Here is a 7,040-nt window from a genome sequence, read left to right as displayed (position 1 = left end):
TACAATAAATTGATTTTTGTCCCCAGTTCAATCCTATTGTTTTATTTCATTTATTTTGGCTTGGGGGTCACACCTGGCCATACACTGGGCTTTCTCCTGGCTCCGGCAGGGCTTGGGGAGTCATATGGGGTTCAAGGAATGAACTCATGTCAGCCACATGCAAGGCAAGTGCCTTCCCACTGTACTATCTAGCCCCCAAGCCATCTTTTTTTTAATTAACAAATTATCTAAACCTTATAAGCTCAAATATTTCTTCTACAGTGTTGTGTTTTGGTTGTTTTGTTTTTACTTTTCAGCCTTCCCCAGTGGTGCTCAAGGGCTACCCCTGGTGCAATATTCTAACCTACCACCTGGAAAAACAGGACCTATATAGACACACATACAGTATATAAATAGTACATTTTGCTGGTATCTTTAAACACTTAAAATTTTAGTATTTCACCAATACAAGTGTTCCATTTTTTATTATGTATACTTTTGCTATTTTTTCTACTATATGAGCACACACACAAACACACACACATGCTTTGAATCACTTCCATCTCAGATTTTCTCTTCTGAGATGAACAGCATCTTCTTTTTTCGCCATACCTGGCAGTAAGGTAAAAGGTAAAAGGTAAAGGCCCTCCCATTGATCGTCAATTTGCTCGAGCGGGCCCAGTGACGTCTCCATTGGAGACTTTGTTGTTACTGTGTCTGGCATACCGAATACTCTCGGTAGCTTGCCGGGCTCTCCGAGAGGGGCGGAGGAATCGAACTCGGGTCGGCCATGTTGGCCGCTTGTAAGGCGAACGCCCTACCCGCTGTGCTATCGCTCCAGCGATACCTGGCAGTGCTCAGAGGCTATTCCTGACTTACTGGTTGAGGGCCACTCCCAGCAGTGCTCAGAGGACAATACAGTGTCAGGGATCAAATCTGGGCCTCCGGCATGTAAAGCTCATGCTCCATCCCATTGAGCTATCTCTCTTGCCCTTTTCCCCCAACTTGCTCTGACATGTAGCCAAAGTCAGTTTTATTGCATGGGGCCAAGGGGGATGTTACAGTTTGTCTATTACAACAGGTCATGTTGCATAACCTAAATTAATATATTCCCTAAGTGCAATAACTTATAAATACCTTTCTTAAATCCCAGTAACTGTGTCACTGAGGTAAAGGCACTTCCCTCTGCAGCCAATTAAGCCAACTGTGCTCCTTCCCCCCATGGGGCTCTGTGTGTAGAGCCTGCCAACAGCACCTTCCTGGGAGTCTCGGAGTGTGGGCAGCTCAAGTGTGGTCTGGATGGGCAACACTAATGGGTCTTGGAGACAGCCCTTTGCAGTGGACACAGTTTTCGGGGGAAGGACGTTGACATTGCAGTGCCCAGGACTTATTCCTGCATGCGCTCCAGGTTTACTCCTGCATGTGCTCGGGGCTGGCTCACTCCTGGCAGGGATTAGGGGACCATATGTGTACCAAGGATCAAATCCGGGTCAGTCACATCCAAGGCAAGTGTATTGCACACTATACTATCTCTCAGGCCCACAGTGGACACTCTTTTTCTTTTCTTTTCTTTCTTAAATTCAGTTTTTGGGCTACACACAGGTGTGCTCAGGGGTTACTCCTGACTCTGCACTCAGGAATTACTCTGGCAATGCTTGGGGGACCACATAGGATGACAGGAGTCAAACCCAGGTTGGCCGCGTGCAAGGCAAGTACCCTACCTGCCATACCTGCCGTACTATTGCTCCGTTCTCCGAGAATAGATACTCTCATCTGCCCTCCTGCTGTCCCCAATCTTAGGCTTCAAGTAGGTATGCAGGATGTTTGGGGGAGGCCCCAGAGCACTGTGGACAGAGCCAAATTGGCAAGTCATCACATCCATCTGCACAAGCTGCTGAAGCAGACAAGGTTCATGTGCCCTGGCTGATGAAGCTCCATGCCTTCAAGAAGTGGGGGCGTGGGGCTGCCCAAGTTGAATGAGGATGAGTTTGAAGACACAGTGGCAGAGAAGCAATTCATTGGGTCTGACGGATCCCTAGTCGTGGGCCTCTGGACAATGGCAGATCTGAATTCCTGAGAGCCTCAGAGCCACCCCTTCTGGGTCCTTGCTCCTCACTCCCCACCCTAAAAATCCCTGCTTCCTAGCCAAAAGAATAACAAATAAAAGTACCTCTCTTGGGACAAGAGAGATATAGTACAGCAGGTAGGGCGTTTGCCTTGCATGCAGCCAACCCAGGTTTGATCCCTGGTATCCCATATGGTCCCCCAAGCACTACCAGGAGTAAATTCTGAGAGTCATCCCAAAAATGACCCAAAAAGCAAAATTAAAAAAATGTACTTTTCTCTCCACTCATGATCATATTCTCCAAGTATCCTAAATGGCCACACATCATGCTGTGTTGGAACTTCCTTATACTATTTGAATAAAGTAATCGACGGCATGGTGAAAACAAAAAGGGGACCCTTTTCTCTGTGTAATAAGGCTTTGAAAGCTAGAATGCCTGTGTGCTGCTGTACTAACAGGGGAGATTGGCAAGTCAGAATGAACTTAGTACTCAGCATGGAGTTTAGTTTCCAAATAAGCTCTCTCACCACTGTAAGTTAAATGTGCTCATTTTGTGGCGCTGGGGATTGCATTCAGGGCCTCAGGCATGCAAGATCAGTGATGGACCAACTGACCTCCATCCTCAGCTGTTAAGTTGAATCTTTCTAGGAATCAGTATGTTGCATGTGATACTGATGCTGCTTTTGTTGTTGTTGTTGGGGTCATACCCACCAGTGCTGGACATGGGGAGAAGGGCTACTCCAAGCTTTATGCTCGGGTCACTCCCAGTGGTGCTCAGGAGCCATGCAGTGTCAGGGAATAAATCTGAGGCTCCCACATGAGAATCATATACCCCAGTCTATTGAGGGGTGTTATCTCTCCAGCCCAATGACTACTCATCTTTTTTTCTGTTGGTGGAGGGACAGAGGGAGAGTTCCCAATGATCAAGGGGCACAAAGACCTCTCCCAGTGATTGACCACCCCCAGTTCTGGCTAGAAAGCTTAAAGCAAGGATGTGATGGTGAAGATCTCCAAGCAATGGCTATTTCTCTGTGTTTGTGTGTGTGTGTGTGTGTGTGTGTGTGTGTGTGTTGCTGTTGTTGTTTGTTGTTGTTGTTGTTTTTGGTATGAGGCACACCTTGTGGTGCTCAGGGCTGACTCCTGGCTCTGTGCTCAGGGATCACTCCTGCAGGCTCGGGGATGCTGGGGCTCAACCTGGGCTGGCTACATGCAAGGCAAGTGCCCTACCCACTGTACTATCTCTCTGACCCCTCAATCACTGCTTCTTTTTCTTTGGGGGAAAGACTTTTGGGGCCACACCCAGTTGTAGTCAGGGGTTACAGCTGGCTCTGTGCTCAAGAATAAGTCCTGGTGGCATACCCTACCCAGACTCCAAGAGTACTGCACCACACTTGACGGGGTTCAAAGAAAGAGGCAACCAATCTTTTTTTTTCTTTGCTCTTTCTTTCTTTCTTTCTTTCTTTCTTTCTTTCTTTCTTTCTTTCTTTCTTTCTTTCTATTTCAAATACCCATCCCTCCACCAGTGCCCATTTCCCACCACCATGGATCCCAGTATCCCTCCCTACCCCTATATCCCCCATCCCGCCCTGCCTCTATGGCAGGGCATTCCCCTCTGTTCTCTCTCTCCTTTTGAGTGTTGTGGTTGAGGCAACCAATCTTAGAGGAATTTTTTTTCTTAACAGACTTGTAGAAGGGCTTAATGGCCCCTGGATGAAATACAACAATCTTCACACTATTTTCTCTAAGGATACTTCTTTGTAGCATTTTCAGCGGTTTTTCACAACAAACAATACAATATATATTATTTCAGTTCTGCTTTGGGGCAGGGATTGGTGTTTGGGATGGAAACATCTAAAATATGGTGATGGGAAGGAAGGTGTAATGGTGGCGGGATTGGTGTTTGAATATTAAATGCAATCAAATATTGGGAACTACTTTACAAAATTTTTAAAAATTTAAAAAATTAAAGAATTAGTCCTGGTGGTGCTCAGGTGGACCTTCTGCAAGGCAAACACCCTACTTGCTGCACGATCACTCCTGCTCCTCGATCACTGCACTTCATCAAAAAGAAATTGGGTTCCAGTCTGCTCTTACCCATTTTACAACTACTCAGCCTAGTTTTGGAGCTCTTAAGAAATAACAAATGGCCTTGAAACTGACCTCACCGTGGCGAGAATCACATTTTATTTCTATCAATTAAAGGACTAGGGGGCCTTGGGCAGGGCATGGTGTTGTGTAATTCTGTGGCTCCGCTCAAAAGCTCTAAGGATAAAAAGTGTGGGAATTCGGGATGTGAAGTGGACGGGGGAAGCGTGTTTGCTGAACATGGCTTTAGAGTGCTTGGCATAACAGTCTTATTAATAATAGCTACCACTTACAGGGCACTTAGAGTACTAAGTGATTTCCCCGAACTGGCTCCTTTGAGCCTAGCAACAATCCATTTGAAACACCACTATTACTCCCCATTTTACAGCTCATAGAGAATTACCCCTGGCAGGGCTTGAGAAACCATATAGTGTGGCAGGGATCAAACTTGAGGCTGTTGGGTGCAAGACAAGTGCCTGACCCACTGTACTATCTCTCCAGTACCACCTTCAGTTATTTACTTATTTAGGTACTCAAGGGGCTACACCCAAACCTGTGCTCAGGTCCTCCCAGCAGTGCTCTGGAGATTGTGAGGTTCCAGGGATCCAAGAGGCCACTTTGTTTGTTTTTGAGTCACACCTAGTGGTGCTCAGGACTTACTCCTGGCTCTGTACTCAGATCACTGCTGGCAGGCTCGGTGGACCTCCTGGGATGCCAGGGATCAAACCTGGGTCAGCTGTGTGCAAGGCAAGCGCCCTACCTCTATCCAAGCCACTTCCCCTCCTTGAAATGCTTTACCTTTCAATGAGGAAAATGGGGGTGAGCCTCACTACATCACAGGGTCAAGAGTAAGATAAAAAACAAAAATACAATGGTGACAGTTGATATTACTGCGGTCATAAATCTGGAACCAAAAATTCCCAAGGGCCAATCCACTGCCGAAGCCAGGGGCTGGAGAATGGTGAGTCCCTGGGCTCATGTTTGAGAGAACTGTCTTACCTACGTGGTCACAAGAAGCAGCCACACTGGCGAACAGGGAAGTCTGTGCTGAGAAAGGGCAGGCTGCAGAACAGTGACTGAGCGGTTACCGAATCCCACATGAACTGGTCCTCTGACGCACACATGCTCTGCTATATCTGTTCTGTGAATCTCAGAGAAGATTCCTGATCAGGGGCTCTGCCTACATGCTGCCTTCCTACATAGGTTCTTGAGAAAGAACAAGATAAGGGAAAACAGAACATTCTTGACATTCCCAACAGTCTCCATGCCTAGAGGAGTTCTCCAGTTTAATTTGTGTACAGCTCTTTTTCTTTTTTAGTTTTTTCATTTTAATTAATTAATTAATTTATTTATTTTTTTGCTTTTGGGGTCACACCCGGCGATGCACAGGGGGTTACTCCTGGCTCTGCACTCAGTAGTTACTCCTGACGGTGCTCAGAGGACCATATGGGATGTTGGGAATCGAACCCGGGTCGGCCGCGTGCAAGGCAAACGCCCTACCTGCTGTGCTATCTCTCCAGCTTCCTCTTTTTTAGTTTTTTGACAGGACTCGAACCAGGGCCTCACATGTGTAAGACAAGTACTCTCCCACGAAACTACTTCCCCAGACTGGAGTTGAGCTCTTGTTTGTTTGTTTGTTTGTATATGTTGGGTATTGAGTAACACTTGGCAATTCTCAGGGCTTACTTCTGGCTCTGCAATCCGGGATCACTCCTGGCAGGTCTTGGGAGACCATATGTGGAACCTGAGTTCAAACCAGGGTTGGTCGCATGCAAGGAAAGTACCTCACCTGCTATAATAAGTTCTAAAGTTCTAAATTTCTTTTGAGTCAATTTCAATTTTCTTTCTTCGATCCAATAATCTAGACTGTTCCAACAAATAATCTAAAGGTTGACAAAGATTCACCCACATTATAAAGATATTTATTTACCATTCCTTATAAAAACACAAAAACAAGATAGGGGAAAACAAGATTAAAAACAAAAAATTTTTAAAAAATTAAGAATTAAAAAATAAAACAAGATTAGGGGAAAGTTACAAAACTTTGAGACAGCCATGTGTTTTTTTTGTTGGGGGCCGCACCTGGCAGTACTCAGGGTTAACTCCTGGCTCTGTGCTCAGGGTTCACTTCTGTGGTGCTCGTGGGCCTTACCTTGTGCTGCATGCAACACCAGCATTCTATCTGCTGTACCATCTCTGAAGCCTCCGTTCTTTAACATGTCAGTTTAATGATGGCATATACAATTCATCGTTCTGCACCTGCTAGTTTTTGTTGTTGGTTTTTGTTTCAGGGGCCACATCTGGCGATGCTCAGGGTTTACTCCCGGCTCTGCATTCAGGAATCATTCCTGCTGGTGCTCGGGGGACTATATGGGATGCCAGGAACGGTCTGCTGCGTACAAGGCAAGCGCTGTTACTATTGCTCCAGCCCTACTTTTTTACTTAACGTTGTGACATCTTGCAAGTTTCAATGGATGCAGCATAAATGCCTGCTGTCACCAGCAGCTGAGCTGGGGCTAGAAAGAGTAAAAATTTTAATTTACCTATTAAAAATTGTGACACCTATGCTGTGACCATCTTGTCTCCTGGGGAGGGGAGGTTGTTTCAATACTCAGAGGTGTTGAAGAGCCTTTCCCCAGCTCGCCACAATAGTCTTCTCAACCTTTGTTCCCGGCCAAGGTGAAAGCGATAGCCCATTGAAATTTCAATTTGCATTTCTTATTAAGAGTCGTTGAGCACCTTTTCATATGTTTAAGAGCCTTTCTTATTTCCTTTGCATTGAATTGTCTGCTCAAGTACCTTCGGCCTCAATTTCTAAGGGGAGTGGGCTTTTTTTTTGTTTGTTTCTTTTTTTCCAGTTTTAGCCTGTCAGCTCACACATATGCAAATATGTTTCCACTTGTTCTTTTAA

At 45.8% G+C, this 7,040-nt stretch overlaps 1 pseudogene; it reads left to right on the top strand.

Annotated features, from left to right (window-relative positions):
* The first annotated feature begins 1,164 nt into the window (after positions 1–1,164).
* On the top strand, positions 1,165–1,310 carry LOC130022768 (uncharacterized; annotated as a pseudogene).
* The last annotated feature ends 5,730 nt before the right edge of the window (positions 1,311–7,040 follow it).

Source organism: Sorex fumeus, unplaced genomic scaffold, assembly GCF_029834395.1.
Source record: "Sorex fumeus unplaced genomic scaffold, SorFum_2.1 ptg000020l, whole genome shotgun sequence".
NCBI lineage: Eukaryota > Metazoa > Chordata > Mammalia > Eulipotyphla > Soricidae > Sorex > Sorex fumeus.
The sequence above is the reverse complement of the archived record's forward strand: the minus strand, read 5'-3'. Positions and strand labels throughout refer to the sequence as shown.